Genomic DNA, 17,521 nt, shown 5'->3' with positions numbered 1-17,521 from the left:
ACAGCAATATCATGTGTCACACATGTGCTTTTCTGTACTGTCTTATCCCATATTCACAAGAGTCTTTTGAGACACAAATTATCATTGCATCATTTTATAGGTTATAACACTGGAATGTAAAGGGTTTGCCAAAGGCCAGAACTCTACCCTGGCCCATCTGCTAGGTAAGTTAAGGCTTCAAATTTTACACTATATAATCTACTTTTTAAAATAACATGATACTTGGGATATAAAAGCAAATGCATCTCTGTGAATTGGAAGTCAACCTGGTCTATATAGAGAGTTACAGGTCAACCAAAGCCGGATATGAGGCCCTGTCTCAAAAAGAAATAGATAATATATAGATAGATAATAGAAAATGATGGATATATAAGATAATAGAACAACTTTAAAAGTCTTTTTAATTATACCTGATTGATCAGATATACATCTATCAAGACATATTTCTGAGCCGGGCGGTGGTGGTGCATGCCTTTAATCCCAGCACTCGGGAGGCAGAGGCAGGCGGATCTCTGTGAGTTTGAGACCAGCCTGGTCTACAAGAGATAGTTCCAGGACAGGCTCCAAAACTACAGAGAAACCCTGTCTCGGAAAAAAAAAAAAAAGACAGATTTCTGAAGTAGATTTTCCTATTTAACTTGTCTTATAGTTATTTTGAGACATGGTCTCACTTTGTAGCCCAGGCTAGCAAAGAAATCACAACATAGCCCAGGTTAGCCTTCTATGTATTGTGAACCTCCTGTCTTAGTCTTCTGAGTGATAGAACTACAGAAATGAGCTACTGAGGGAACAGAGCAAATCCTGAGCAAAGTCTTGAGTGAATGTGTGTTGTTGATATGGGCATAACACAGCCATGTCAAGGACTACAGTGCCTCATCCCCTTTCTAGTGGCAAAGTCTTTCCTGGTGAGGTTCAGGTGAACAGCAAAGCTTTCCTCTGGGTTTCAAGTGAGAGGGGTTAGCAGTGCATACAAAAACTAACAGCTGAGGCTCCCTCCCTGTGTTTACAGTCTAGGACCACTCAGAGACCTCCTGTTGCATCTAGCTAACCCTTCCCCTTGGGCTGTATACAACAAATATCGAAGTTCTAGCACCTACTGGGTGCTGCCTCATCAGGGTGTGCATACCCCACCTGACCTCAACTTTGTGTACGTGTCTGTGTGTCTGTCCCTTCTTCATTCCCTCCCACCCCTAGGTGCATGGGACATGGTTCATACCTAAATTTTCTTATTTGGGGAAACAAACTACCTAAACCTGGTCTAGACTGCTGAGAGGAATAGGGCTTGATTGTAGCATATTCCTTCTTTTTATTTAATTCTAAAGAAAACAATGACAGATACCGTGAGCCAACAAGTGTCAAGTGCTAGTAGACCATCACAATACAATTAAGTACTCATTCAAGGTGCTGCTTACTTTGTGAGTCATACACATTAGTCACATCTTTACAGGAGGGACGAAAATGCAACCTAGTATACAATTAAAGCAGCTTCATAATGCAGCCAGGGAGATAAATCAGATATCATAGGGTGAGGACTGCACTACATGAATCCTATGCAGTTTACATAACAGAAGAGAAAAGCTAAGCCTATTTGTATGTATCAGGAACATGTCATCAGAAGGTCTGCATCCTTTTCCCCTTTGCCATATATTTTTTAAACCAAATATTTTGGTAAAATATGTTTTTACCAACTTTCTTAACCTAGCAATTCAGAAGGCATTTCCCACAAATGTCAGTCATTAAAGTATCACTAATTTCAAAATGGCCTTAAATTCCTCCTTAGAAAGTCAATGTGTTGTGCTGTCCTGGCAAGGTGCAGCACTGTTCTCCCTAGTGTCACAGCTGTTGGGGTCAGGGATAGTTCCCCCACTCCTATAATCACAGGGCCAGCTCTCTGCTAGTACAGGTGTGGGTGAACTAGCCCCAAGTTGTGAGCATGAGAGCTGCCCCATTTCTCATCTGTCATGTGGAGGCATGGGTGAAGGATAGAAGCCTCCCCACCCCCATCAATGTCTGGGACAGGTAGGAAAGCTGGCCCTGCGGTTCTAAGAGTGGGAGAGTTATCCCTGATTCCCACCAGCTGCATCACCTAGGAGACCAGGCCCTGCACCCTGTGAGGGCAGCACAAGAGACTCAACCCTGTTAGCAGAGGTATGGGTAAGGCAACCCCGAAATTGTGAGCATGGAAAGCTGTCCACATTCCCCATCTGGCATACCAACCCTACAGCTGTCCAGGCTCAGACCCAGGGTGATGACTTGGCCTGCCCCAACATCCACCCCTTCTATGACCTGCTGGAGCATGTGAAGGGACCTGACCTGCAGACACAAAGCTGCAGGATCTACACAACACAGAGCACCAGGAGTAAGTCCAGGAAGAGTCCTAGTGTGGGCTCTGCGAAAGTGTAGTGGAGACCACGAGCATCAAACCAGACCAATGACTCTTTGCAATGAACACTTGCAAGTAGAGATATGAATCAATTAGTATATGGTGTGATCTGTTAAGCTTAAATTTTTCTCATTTTATTTTTTTTCTTGATTTTTATTTTATTCAGGTATTGTAGGGACACAGGGTGATGTGAAGGGATTTGGAACTGAATAAGATCAAGATACATGATGTGAAAAACATATAAAATAAATAAATAAAAATAATTTTTAAAAAGTCCCTTTGTGTGTGTTTGTGTGTGTATATATACTCAGTAACCAACTTGCTACTATGTTTTCTTATTTAAAACCTAGCATTGAATAGATACATATTTCTCTAGATAATAATTCTGGGATTAAAGCATGTGCTGTGAATCTTCAGGTATTCTATTTATGGGTATGAGGTAATGTGGGATTCCCCTCCATATGGTGTGAATATCATTGGTTAATAAGGAAGCTGTTTTGGGCCTGTGATAGGGCAGAATAGAGCTAGACGAGGAAGACTGAACTGAATGCTGGGAGGAAGAAGGCTGAGTCAAAGAGACGCCATGTAGCTGCCATAAGGGGAAGACATGAGCGGCCAGCTGGAACCTTGCTGGCAGGGCACGAGGCTAATAGTAAAATAAAAATAATAGAAATGAGTTAACCAAGTTTATAAGAGCTAGCTAGCAATATGCTTAAGTTATTGGCCAAACAGTATTGCAAATAATATATTTTCTGTGTGTTTATTAGGGGACCAGGCAGGACAGAAATATCCTCCAACAGATTTCTGTGTGATTACGTTGGGAGTCTGGGCGGCCAGGAAACAAACAAGCAGCCTACAACGACAATGAAGAAATTATTCTTGTATTGTTATTTGTGCAAAGAATGTTAAAAATGTAAGTTGGGCCGGGCAGTGGTGGCGCACACCTTTAATCCCAGCACTCGGAAGGCAGAGGCAGGCAGATCTCTGGGAGTTCAAGGCCAGCCTGGTCTACAAGAGCTAGTTTCGGGACGGGCACCAAAGCTACAGAGAAACCCTGTCTCGAAAAACAAAAAACAAAAAAAAAAAAATGTAAGTTGGTTGTTTTCTAAAGCATTTTAGTAACTAAAAACTTCAGCACTTAGAAAAAGAAAATATAAAGATTATTGCAAAATGTTCCAAGTTATTTCTTGGGGTAATTTAATCCCCAAGGTCAGGAAGTAGAGAGTAGCAGCACTGAAATGGAGCCAGGCCTGGTGAGCGTACTTTGGGTTAATTGTCGTCTAATTCCTCAGTTTCACTCAGCAACAACTAAATGAAAACTGGAACCTATCTATAGCTGATAAGACAGGAATGTTCAAACAAAGAATAACTTTCCCTGCTGTAAAACAGTTTTTAAAACAAGGAAAAAGCATGGCAAACTGTTACCTATGCTATTGCCTGATGAGAGAGTCCCTCTACCTGAACTCCTCAATTTTACTATTTAACACTAATAAAGTGGAAAAGGCCACAATATAGTCCAACAAGGTGTGTGTGGGGGGGTGACTCAATAAAGGAATATTTTACTTAAAAGTCAGATTAAAGCAGGAATAGTAGCACATACCTTTAATGTCCTTTAATACAAGGTAGTTTTCTGTGAGCTCAAACCCAGTCTGGTCTACACAACGAGCTCCAAGCTGGTCAGGTTGACACAAAGAGATCCCATCATCCAAGTAACACTTTGGAATATGTGGAAGGATTGTTAAGAGTCAAAGGACCAGGAGCTGTGTCCTCTCTGTGTGACAGGGAAGCTGCTCTCATGAAATCTCAATAATAATGCACTCAATGCATTTATAAAAATCTCAATTAGATAGCTGTCTAAACAAGACCTGAACAATGACAATACTAGTTCATGTGCCAGTGTGGATCGGGGCAAGCTCATGGTACACCACATCTAAATAAAGAGCTATAGGCAATCCATAAATGCTGAGAAAGAGACTCATTCTCCTCCAGGGTTGAAACTCCTAACTGGCTATTCAGTAACAAATGGGCAGCCCTAAAAATACATGCATGAACAACATGGAGCCAGCAGGTTCAGGTGTGTGTGTGTGTGTGTGTGTGTGTGTGTGTGTGTGTGTGTTAGGCAATAATCAGGAAAGAAAAAAGGCTATGAATTTGAGGAGGATCGAAGGGATAGAGAAGGAGTTGGAGGGAGAAGGAACAGAGAAAAATAATGTAAATACAGTGCTCATATAAGTTCCTAAAATAGTAAATTCTAAAAATTTAATTTACAAAGTAGTTTTATACTTATAATGTAAAATGACAGAAACATGATTATAATATAATATGAAATTATATAAAAGTGTGTGTAGTAATTCTACAAACATATTTATAAACACACAATCTAAAAGTTATAAGAAGTATACCAAAATAATCATCATTATCACTGACCAGTAGAAAATAACCAATTTTAATTTTCTTAATTATGGTTCTATATTTTCCAAATTAAGCTATAGTGGTCTTAAAATAATATTCTCTTTAAATTATTTCCTTTTTTATTTTTCCTGCAGAGAGTAGAGATCTAGGACCTTGGATGGTAAATTAATATCTCCACGCCTGAAGACTTCTGTCCAGAGCCCTATGACTGCAGGCCTGTGACAGGTGCCTCAAGTTACATCACAGAGTATATTGGCCACTAGGTAGATTCTCCCTATGAACCAGTTACCTGGGACAGAGCCAAAAATCCAGTCCTGATACATGGCTATGCTATAACGCTCTCCTTCCTGACCTCGAAAATCTGATTTCCAAGCTGAAAGTATCAGGAAGACCTTCTGTAACCGGAAATGCCATGTATGCTCTTGTGTAGGGAAAGCAGTGCCTGGGATCTAATCTGTAAATAGGCAGATGCTGGGCTACCAAATTTCTGGCACTGATTATTCTCCATGTGCCTTTGGCGGCTTACAACTCAGAGCACCGGTTTCCACGTGTATAAAATTAGAGAATGAAATCATTGACTAAGCACTGCGCTGACAAGAACACAGCTACCATCTATGAATGTGTGGATTTTAGAAAGCCACATATCAATCGAAATACCATTTTGGTTCAACATTAGTTAAATTATTTTCATACAATATATTTTAATCGTGTTTCCCCTCCCCCAGCTCGTCCTAGATCCTCCGTAGCTCCCTACCCACACAACTTCATGTTTTCTGTTCTTCCCCAGTTTCTCTTTACGGCAGTATTCTTCACAGCCCAAACCCTCAGTCTCAAGCCCCTGGTGTGCTACTAGCTAAGAGTGTGTTTTCTGAAGAACTGTTTTACCTCCTTAAACTATTGTAAAACAAAGCAGAAAAGTGTGGTCTCTAGGTCCTGTGGTTCTGGATTCAAATAAAGATTTAAAGAAAACAAAGGGAAATAGGGAAAATGAATTAAAACAAGAGTGAATTCCCCAAATTCTATATTTTCGCAGTTGGTTGAATTTTATTCAGTTGTGTTGTTTGGTATCGTAATAATTGAAGGTAACTTCTAGTTGATGGTAGTACTGAAAATGATTTTTTTTTAAGAAAAAGTAATTATGATTAGGTTAAGAAGCAGAAAACCAGTTAGTCAAGTCTTAACTATTACTTTCACATAATAATTAACTCAAAGACCTATTAGTATTTTCTGGCAACTAGAAAAGGCTAAAATGTTATACTACGAGTTATGATTCATACTGTTCTGCTTGAGTAGGGATACATTGCTGTGACCTAAACACCTGCCCAAAACAGCCTAAGGGGCTGAGATCCATCTGGGTCACAGTTTAAGAGTAATTTCAGCTCAGAATGGCAATGAGTTTTCCTCTGCCAGCGGGAGCAGGCAGAGGGGCAGTTTGCCCTGGAACCAGCCAGGAAACAGAGGTCATTGCCAGAACCAGGGGAGGTAACAATCTTTAAAGGTCAGTCTCTAGTGACCTACTTCCACCAACCGGGCCACACCTCCTAAACTCACAACCTTTATAGTACTGCAGGCTAGGAACCCACACTCAAAACATGAGCCCGCAGCTATATTCCAGATCCAAACCACTAAAGTGGGCTAGGACCAGCATTCTCCTGTGGATGATTACAATGGCCAGAAACCCTTCGTTTCCATTTCAAATGACTCCAAGTCTGTGTACCAATTAAATATGACTTTATAGTCTAATACAGTGCAGAAGAGTTAACTGAGATGTACAGTGTTAGTTAGTTTAAGGCTGCCCAATGCCATGCTCAGATTTCACTGTATTGTGCATGTATTAAAAGAAACTACAAAAATGTAACAATTCAAAAGAAACATCCCATTTCTCACACCAATTAGAAGTGATAATATTTTCCAATTATGGCTGGGCAACTGAATGACCATAATTTTCAAAGATATGGATCATATATGGCCTCAAAGTTTTACATCACATCTCCTTTTTACCCTATACACGACATAGGTTAAAGAGCTCAAGCTGGCGAGATGGTTCTAGAGAACAGAGGTGCTTGCCATTAACCCTGATGACCAGAGCCACACAGATGGAGAAAACCAAGTCTCCCAGCTGTCTTCTCATCTCTACCTGAAGGCTGTGGCACACACATGTAGATGCAAGGACACATGCACAAGAACATGCATACACACACACAAACACACACAGAAATTTTTTTAGTAGACTCTTGTTCTTGTTCTTTACTTATTCATTGTTGTGAGGGGGTTCTTGAAAGTGCTACATGGGGCAGTGAGCTGGAAAGTGACGAGGATATTGCCTGCCTGATCTTTTATTTTAATCCTAAGTCAGGGCATTGCTCCACTATAACCTGGTCAGGAGCTTTTCTCACTGTGACACATGTATACCACAAGCAGGAATTAACACTCACCAGGCTGAGCATTAGTTGTTCTAACTGTTATTCACTGGCAATCCACTAACATGAAGTTAACAGCACACCATACGGAACCAACAGTCAAGTTGGGCAATGCTGGTGCTTTACCAGAGCCACTGACACAGAATTTGATTATTTTCAGTGTGAAGGAAAAAAATTCTTTGTGTAATTTATCTAATTATACATAAACCATTTACCCTTCATTTTGTTTATGATACCAGACTACAATTGCTACTGTGCATTTCACACTATATTTTTTGAAATATTGAAAGTAATTTATATCAAGAAAGACTATACAAGTATATTCTATGTTTTTGTAAAAATTACATACCACATACAATGTGTCATAGAAATAACAGTGTCACACTGATTTATACATGATTATGTTCAATTACACAAAAGAATCCCTAGTCCTAATGCAAATATTCTAATCAATCTGGTCTATCATTCTGAACTTTAAGCACAAAGGCATAATCTAAGTGGCACTGTGCGGTACAGTGGCTACTTGCCACATGTGATGACTTAAGTTCATTCAAATGAGAAAAAAACACAATGTTATTTTCTGAATTCCTTTGGCCACATTTCAAGTATTCTCCAGTGACATGTGGCTAGTGTATTGGAATATACAGCATTTACATGAATGATTTATGAATACACAGCATTTCCATGCAGAATGATTTATTGGAAGGTGCTAGTTTAGAAGAGTAAGATGCAGAGAATCACTTCTTGCATTTAAAGAAACTCTCAACACCTCACCCAACCCTGACCTCATAACACTCACCAAATGACATCACTACCCCACAGTCCCATAAACCCCACTTTCTTGGATTTACAGCTAGAACTGCACTGGCACTTTATTCCACACAGTGGCAGATCAGCCCCTTGTCTGAAGAGACTATTGTCCTGACCTCTTTGTTGTCTACTTTCTTTGTCTGGATCAGAACATGAAAAGCTTATTACTCCCTGATATGGGAGTCCCTTCTATATGCTGTGAAAATGTTTCATTATCGTTGGCTAATAAAGAAGCTGTCTTAGCCTATGGCAGGGCAGAATATAGCCAGGCAGGAAGAGACATAGAAAGAGTAGGCAGAGTAAAAGAGATGCCATGTAGCTGCTGAAAGAAAAAAAAAAAACACCCAGGAACCTTACCAGTAGGCCACAGCCCAGTGGTGATACACAGATGAAAAGAAATGGGTTAATTTAAGATGTAAGAGTTATTTAATAAGAAACCTGAGGTAATAGGTCAAATTAGGTAATTAATATAGTTTCTGTGTGATTATTTGAGTCTGAGCTGCTGGAAAACGAGCGAGAAGTCTCCATTTACAACTCCCCTTCAGGAACGATCCCAGACAGCCACTGTTCCCTTTGAGATTGTTCCCAAGTGACTGGAACATGCCTTTCCCACCAGCAGCATTCTCTACTTTGGAAAAGAATAAGTCTCAAGGTAATAAAAAAAGATTGATGTGGAATAAAGGAAAGCTATGAATTTATCTAGATCCCATATTCATTCATCAATAAAACATTGTTTTGAATAATTTTAAAGTAGAAAATTAAATAAAAATAGTTCACCAGCAGGCAAATGGTCAACAAAATACATTTTGCATCTTTTAAATGTATAGTATGGGGCTATGTATATGAGATACACCTTTAAACTTTGTGAATTCAAGGTCACCGTGTTCTACATAGTAAGTTTCAGGCTAGTCGGGATTATATAGTAAGACCTTATCTCAGAAATATATTATATTACAAAGTCTCAAAGTTCTTATAATCTGATCCTCTTTTAAAATTATCTTACTTAGTATATATTTATTTGTATTTATCTTGTTGCATAACAATTATTATGTTACTAGTTTGCCTGAAATAAAATCTAAATCTGTTTAAGATTTGTTTTGGTAATTCTCTTAAGGCCAACATCTTTGGCATTGTTTAATAACTATTAAAAGACTTTTAAGATAAAATAAAAACTCAATATCAATCATAATCCTAAAAAACTAAAAAGAAAGAAAATAAATCTGAGACCTATTATTAAAGTAGTCCGGGTTCTTTGTGCACCATACTGAGAGCAATGGGCAATGAAACACCACGACAGCTTCTTTAGAGACAGATAACGTGCACGCCCTGTGTTAACAGTCAAGTTCTATCTTGACTGGTTTTTAACTTTTTTAATTATAACAAGCATAAACAACATGCAGGTACTTAAAAGCAAAAGTATGGATACAAGCAATAAAGCAACATTATATGGATATAGATATGACAAAACTTTTATATGAACAAAAATAAAAGGAAATTATCTTTAAGAATATATAGCAATTTGCATGTACTACATGGTTGTCAGAAATAAAGCCTTTAAAGGGAACTTACAGTCAAGCAAGATTTGGTGATTTCTCATTAAGCTTCTGGCAGTTGTATTCTATAAAATTAAGTGATTTATGGTGCACATATTCTAGAGGCAGTGTGTGTGATTAGATGAGGCAACAATGCAATGTGGATGTGAATTCTAAACAGATGACGAAAATAACCATAGAAAAAGAGATGATGGGTTTGGCCAATTGTAAAAAGCTTCTTCTAATGAGCCAGCAAAAATCCAAAATACACTTCATTTAAAAAGATGCACCACTAAAAACAAAAAGGCATAGCTAAGTTCCCTACTGCTGTGGAGGAAGAAGGCCATGATAGGAGGAAGAGACAAGGAGGGTGTCTAGTCTACTGATGTTACTGTTTCTTAACTAGAGTAGTAGCTACACAAGTTAGTACACTCTGAACAACTTAGCGATCTCTACACTTATAATTTGTGCTAATTTATGTGTGCATGTTAGACTTATTTTTTCAATATAAAGTAGTTAAATGCCCCGTCACTCAACAAACAGAATAATAGAGAATAATTTCAGTATTTGTGATTTTTATGAAAAAAGCAAGAAAACAGGAATTTGACATTAGGGTATGTCATTGGGTCAGACACATGTTGTTGTAATTTTTTTTAAATGAGGCTCCTTTGTAAACATTCTGATATGGCATTAAGCCAAGATTGTTGCTGCAGACCAAGCAAGATGTTTTTTGTTTGGCTATCTGAAACTAACTCATTCAGTTGTCAGTCAGCAGTTATATGAAACAAGTCATCAGAGATGCATGGATCTGTTGGCATCTGCAGTATTCTGCCTGCACTGAGGTAAAAATGACTCCTAGCCCTTGTCTAGATCATCCACACTAACAAAATTCTCAAGGAGGTGATTGACTGTCTAAATTAACCACAGGGACTGGGTAGTAGTTAAAGCCAGTGGTCCGAACCTTCCCTGCTCAGTGGAATTACCTGCAGAGATTGAAAGCTCTGACACTTGAGATTCAGATGTAATTAGTGTCAGACATGACCTGGTACTTGAGATGGCTTTCCTAACTCTCCAGATGATTCTAATGAACAGTCGAGGATGAAAAACACTGTTTAGACTAGAACCTAGGATGGCAGTCTTTCACAAAGCTATTTTAGAGGAGGGGGAGAAAGTAAAGAAGCAAAATATGGGAGTAAGTAGAAACTCTGAAATTCAGGAAGAATCAGCATGCTAGATTATAGGTTTAAGGTCATCTTGTGGGATCAGATTAGGCCTGCAAAGTCTTGGGAATTTTCCATCCAAATGAAAACTCACTTCATTTGCTTAGGGACCTTTACTTAGACTTAGAAAACTGAGTCATTTATCCTGATAGTAGTTACCTATTTCAATGATTAGCTCACTTGTTCTTTAATTTCTGGTGGGTTTTTTGGCTCACTTCCACAATGTTTTAAAGGTAGAAGAGTTAATTATTTTTGATATCCTAAAAGATGAAGACAGCAAGAATATTACTTGCTAGTAAAGAACTCAGAAACATGGTAAAGTAGTTAGGAAAATAGTGAACTAGCGTTTTTATCTTCAATACATAAAAATAATTGAATACTCTACCAAAGACACACTTTTTACATTGAAGCTTGGGCTTCACAACAAGCCCATGAACTTCTGTTTTCATTAATTCCCCAAACACACTTGTTATGTTACCTGTTAGAGAATGAAGGAACTGGGGCTTGGAACCACGCACTCGGGTTCTACATTAACAACCAACAGGAAAGTTGGGAAAGGACAAATGGATAAGTTAAGATCATAGCAGCATTGTTCGTCATAGCCAGAACCTGGAAACAACCTAAATGCCCCTCAACCAAAGAATGAATAAGGAAAATGTGGTACATTTACACAATGGAGTACTACACAGCAGAAAAAAAAATAACCACATCTTGAATTTTACAGGCAAATGGATGGAGCTAGAAAACATCATTTTGAGTGAGGTAACCAAGACCCAGAAAGACAATTGTCACATGTACTCACTCATAAGTGGTTTTTAAACATAAAGCAAAGAAAATCAGCCCACAAATCACAATTCCAGAGAACCTAGACAACAATGAGGACCCTAAGAGAGACATACATGGATCTGATCTACATGGGTAATAGAAAAAGACAAGATCTCCTGAGTAAATTGGGAGCATGGGGACCTTGGCAGAAGGTTTAATGGGAGGGGAGAGGCAGGGAGGGGAGCAGAGAAGAATGTACAGTTCAATAAAAATTAAAAAAACAGGAAAAAAATTAAAGGTAGAGAAACCTTAAATTGTCACCTCCTTTTGTCCTTGCAGTTTAGGAAGGTCCTAATATGTTCTTCTAGTTCTATCAACTGTAATCCCCCCACACACACACAGAATCAGGCTTTCAAATTTTTTTTAAGGAGGTCTATCTAATAGGGATGCTTGGAGTGTTGTAGGAAGGGAACACAGGGACAGATGTCTTAGGAGAGAGCCATATGGTCTTATAGCAAATGACTTTAAGGGCAGACTAAGAAAGTTCATCACCTCTGTAACAGGTGCCAGAAAATGGGAACATTTATTATCTCTAGCAGAAATTTTGTAATGAGACGTTTAATTTTCTCAGGTAAGATAATGTTTCATAATGTCTTTAGGGGATCCCAACACATACACACCAACATAGATGGCCTTACCCCAACACATACAAACATGTAACACACATACCCCAGTGCAGAGACACACAGATATTCCCCATCATGATGAACAACATCAGAATTCTATAGCTCCCAAGGTCTACGAGGCTCTTTCTCTGTCAACTACCCAAATCTGATCAACTACCAAATCTATGTGATACTTTCATTTATTCGCTTGCTTTCCAAACCAGTGGTCTTTCTCTTTGGCACAGGCACTTTCCTTCTAAGGAATAAGAACCCCACCTTCCCTCAGGTCCTTACTTACACCCAACATAGTGCTTTACTTCCTCAGAAAAAAAAAATCCTGTCCTCTTCGTTTGGACCTCAAATTAGCAATAGGATTCTCCAAGCCCCAGGCCTTGTTGGAGGAAGTATGTCCCTATGTGGTTAGGCTTTGAGGTCTCCTTTGTTCAAGCTACACTCAGGGTCGCATACAGCTGCTTCTGCTGCCTGCAGATGAAGATGTAAAGCTCTCCTTTCCTTCTCCAGCACCATGTCTGCCCATATGTTCATTATGCTACCTGCCATGACAGTAATAGATTAAACCTCTGAACTGTAAGCCAGCCCTAATTAAATGTTTTTCTTTATAAGAGTTGTCACCATCAATAGAAATCCTAACACACTCTATGAGACCAGAATCATTATGGTCAGAAATAGGCTGACCCTAAAGAGTAGAGATAGTTTCAGTGAGAGACACACACAACAGAATAAGTCGGGAATAACCAATATTTTATACGTCTAGGTGATAATGCTTAAAAAATAACAAAGTAATTAAGAAGAAGTCTCTATAATCATCACACCAAACTTAAATTTATGTGGAAACACGTGTGAAAAACAGTTCAAGTAATTCTAGAATTTTGAGCAGCCTTGGATAAAATAATGATCCTAAAGACTTTAACAGCAGAGTTGTGGTTACAAGCAAGCGTGCTAACAGAACTCTTCTCGTTGTAGAGCACTGACCACTTCATTACATTTTGTGTTCTCAACTTGAAAATTGTATTTCAGAAAGATTCTTTTTAAATCTACAAACAGGGAGTTTACAGATAAATTTCCTTTAAAGGAAGCCTCAAAGTCAAGCTTGATGTTCTCCATTGTCTCTATAATTTCTGCCCTTTCTGGATTACCTTCACTACACATATAAGCCTTCTTTAAGTGTGAATCCTATAGGTCCCACATCATTGATCAGACAAATATCAATACTTCTTTTTCTGCACACAATATAACAACTTGTCAAAAAGTGAAGATGGTATATTCTTACAATTTTGCGTGAGGATTTTGAATCGAGACTATTCAGTTTGAAGGCTGTCATTGACCACATCGTGAAATCACTTAACTTCCTCATTTTCTGTATTTGCAAAATCAATAATTATTATTATCATTTATTGTTAACTAATCATTAACAAGTCCCCCAAAATCTGGCCTGCTCTAATCTTACAATGGCATCTGAATGAATGTTAACTATGATCATACTATAATGCCAATAGTTCTTTTCCATTCACATGATAGTTCAGTGACTGATTGATCTTGAATATTTGCGTTAATGCCATCTATCTATATATGTTCCTTAGTTATTAGTAGGGACGGAAGAATACAAAAATTCTTTTATTCTACTTTGGTTTTGAGACAGTTTCACTATGTAAATATCCCAAGTGGGCTTAGAACTCATTAAGCAAAGCAGACAACTCCCTCCCCATACCTAATTCTCTATTCATAGATTCGAGAATACTAGGATTATGGATATGCCCCCTCCAATAACCAGCTTAATCAGAAATTTTGAATGATGTCTAACACAGAATTCGGTCCTACTACAGGTAACTTAGAAACAAACCAACCTTGGGAAAACTAGAGAAACACTCCAGTCTCCTGAGCACCTTCACCAGTCCTTTTCCATGCTATGTCTGCTACTTTCTTTTAAAATAACACATTCTCAAACATCAAAGTGTGCATTCATCTCACCTTGAAATTCATCAGAAATAAGCAGGTTGTGAAAGACATGAATCTGAATGGCCTTTCAGACCTGTGCAAGACTATGAACACAGGAAGAGATAAACAGTAGATATGTATCCAGAGCTGAACTTTGTCAATACAGAGAACTATTATCCTTCTCCTAATATCAAATATTTTCATATTCTAAATACCAGAGATATTAGAGTTAAGTTCATTTAACAATATTTTCAGAACTCAGCAATCACTAAATCCTTAGATATTTGCCTGGGAGTTGAAAACATATTCACACAAAACCCTGCACACAAATGTCCACAGCATCTTTATCCATCATTGATAAAACTTAGAAGCAGCCAGATGGCCTTCAACAGGTGAACGAATAACCCAGTGGCTGTATGTCCTTCATGACAAAATGTCATTCAAACACAAATAGACATTAGCTAGTGATCTATGACAAGGCTTTAAATGCAAACTGCTTAATGAAAAGCCTACATCCTGATAGGATTTATACTATATCTAATTATTAAAAAGGCAAAACTATCAGGCAGAGTAGGACATGCGGCAGACACTATAGGGAGGGTGGCTATATATATATATATATATATATATATGGAGGGGAGTGAGGGAAATGGGAGACTGCCCGGGAAAGAGGAAACAAAAAACATACTGTACATGTATCAGATTGTGAAGGAACAAAATTACTAATACAAATATAAAGATTTTCAATGTAAATCAACTTTTAAAAATAAACATTTCCACAGAAATGCCATTTTCCCTCTATAGTTGCTGATAAAAGTAACAATTTGCTAATACTTACATAGCTCTTTCTTAAACACACTTGCTCATACACTGAGCAATCTTTTATAGTTTATCTAGTTCATTCCATCCAATTTCCTATACATTCTAATAGCACCATCTGCTAATTTCTCTTCATTAAAATGTTAAAAACAGTTCATTAGTTCCTTAGAAAAAGACTTTGGCATATACTACCTACAAGCTCTACATTCATTTTCACATAGAAAAAAAATAGTTTTGAAAAAATTCTATTACAGTGTTCATATTTATATACCACAAAAAAGTCTTCAGCAGAATTTTTTTATAAACTGTGTTGCAATCTTACCAGTGTTCTTTGGTTCAGTATAAATGATATGGTAAATTTGCATTCAAATTCTTGGAACTTTTCAAATCTGTTTCCCATTTAGCTGGCCAGCCAAAAACAATATTTTCATTTGTAAGCAGCTGTTTCATAATCAGTTCTTTTGTACTATGTGGAATTCCATAAAAGATAAAAATTTTATTGGAAATATAGGAATTGCATTAACCTGCTGAAAATCATTGATTAGTTTGTGTATTCTGCCATAGAGTTTAGCTTACAAGGAGAGATTTTAAGGAAAATTTAATCTTGTGTCCAAATAAAACAGTACTTTAAACATGAGGTCATCTAAACATCTGTCTTCAATAGATCACTGAGGATTTAAATCAAAAGTCTGCTAAACATGTACAATCATTTTGAAAATAAATAACAGGACAAATTTTGTCTTGATTATGATTATCATGCATTTTAAAAAGGAAACATTTATTGTAATAAGAAAAGTCTGAACTAATTTAAACTTTATTGACATCAAGCTAGAATAGTTTCAGACAAGAGTAAGAGGTATTTCATTTACTTGATGCTTGATAATATGTCTTAACTTTTCAACAGTACCTGGTGAAATTTTACTCACAAAGGTTAATTTAACTACATATTTCCAATCATAAAATATCTAAGTAAAAAAATTTCAAAACAGAAATTTTTACATAATAACTTTCTAATAAACAGTGGACTTTCAAAAATAATTGAAGAAGCCCTACCTATTGATTCCTTGCTTTATGCTTCAAATGAAAAGAATATGGCTAATCACAAAAGACAATTAAGGCACTAAATTTACTCCAAGGATTTATAATCAGCAAAGGCAGATGGTTCTAAATAAAATTAACTATATCTTACTGTAAAATTTAATATATATATATATACTATAGTAATAATATACTATTATACATATATAAATATATATATATATTAAGTATGAGTTTCCTATTCTGCAATGGGATTATTTATAAATCAGCTAAATATTTGAGGTAAATTAGTTTTAAAAGTAAACCACACAGGAGCTGGAAAGTTGTCTCAGAGGTTAAGAGCACTGGCTACTTTTCCAGAGGACCAGGTTCAATTTCCAGAATTCACATGCAGCTCACTGTCATATAACTGTATGGAACTCCAGTAAAGGAGATCCAGCATCCTCTTCTGTCTTCTGCAGGCACCAGGCATGAAATCGGTACACATACACATATGAGTGAAATGCTCATATACGTAAAATAATAAAATACTTTTAATTTTAAAACAAACCAAACAGCTAATTGTTGAAAAGGTTTCTACCAATGGGTATCCCCGTCATGGTCTTGACCTCTTTGCTCCTCCCACTCTTTGACTGGACTTTGAGAGCTCAGCCCAGTGCTCCGCTGTGGATCTCTGCCTCTGCTTCCATCATCAATTGCTGGATGAAGGTGACATTTTGGTGACATTTAAGATAGTCACCAATCTGACTACAGGGCAAGGCCAGTTCAGGCTTTTTTTTTTATTGCTTAGGGACTGAGCTGGGGTCATCCTTGTGGATCCCTGGGTTTCCAGGTTCCGGCTGAGATCACCAACTCTGGCCAGACAGGGAAGGATCCAGCACAGGAACAAACTAGGCCCTCTGAATGTGGGGGACAGTTGGAAGACTGGGACAGACTGTGGGGCCACTGGCAGTGGGACCAGGATTTATCCCTACTGCTTGTATTGGCTTTTTGCAATCCATTCCCTTTGAATGGAAACTTGTTTAGCCTAGATTCAATAGGGAAAGCCTTGGTCTTCCCTCAGAGCAATGTAACTTACCCTGAGGAGTGGGTGGGGCCGTGGTGGAAGGATCATGGAGGGAGTGGGAAGAAAAGAGGTAGTGGAAATGGGATTGGTGTGTAAAATAAAAAAAAATATTTTTTGTTTTTGTTTTATTAAATAAAAAAGAAGAAAATGTAGTAAGTATAAACAGTTAAAAAAGCTAAAGAAATTGAAATTTAAACATCATCTAAATGAAATATGGTGAATAATCAGCAGACAATCCCTCTTCAAAGGACATCAACACCTAGATTCGCCTTGCTTTTAGTGGGCTAAGACAAAAATAACCTTAAACAGTGACAGCACCGGCCTTCTGAACCACATCATAGTCTCTTTTTCTCTCCTACTTATATCTTGGCATTGCTAGCTTTGGCCATTGGCAACTTCAAATCACATATTCTGCCTTGGTTTACACAAGTAGTA

This window comes from Microtus ochrogaster, chromosome 1 (assembly GCF_000317375.1).
Source record: "Microtus ochrogaster isolate Prairie Vole_2 chromosome 1, MicOch1.0, whole genome shotgun sequence".
NCBI classification, from domain to species: Eukaryota; Metazoa; Chordata; class Mammalia; order Rodentia; family Cricetidae; genus Microtus; species Microtus ochrogaster.
Note: the sequence above shows the minus strand (reverse complement) of the source record.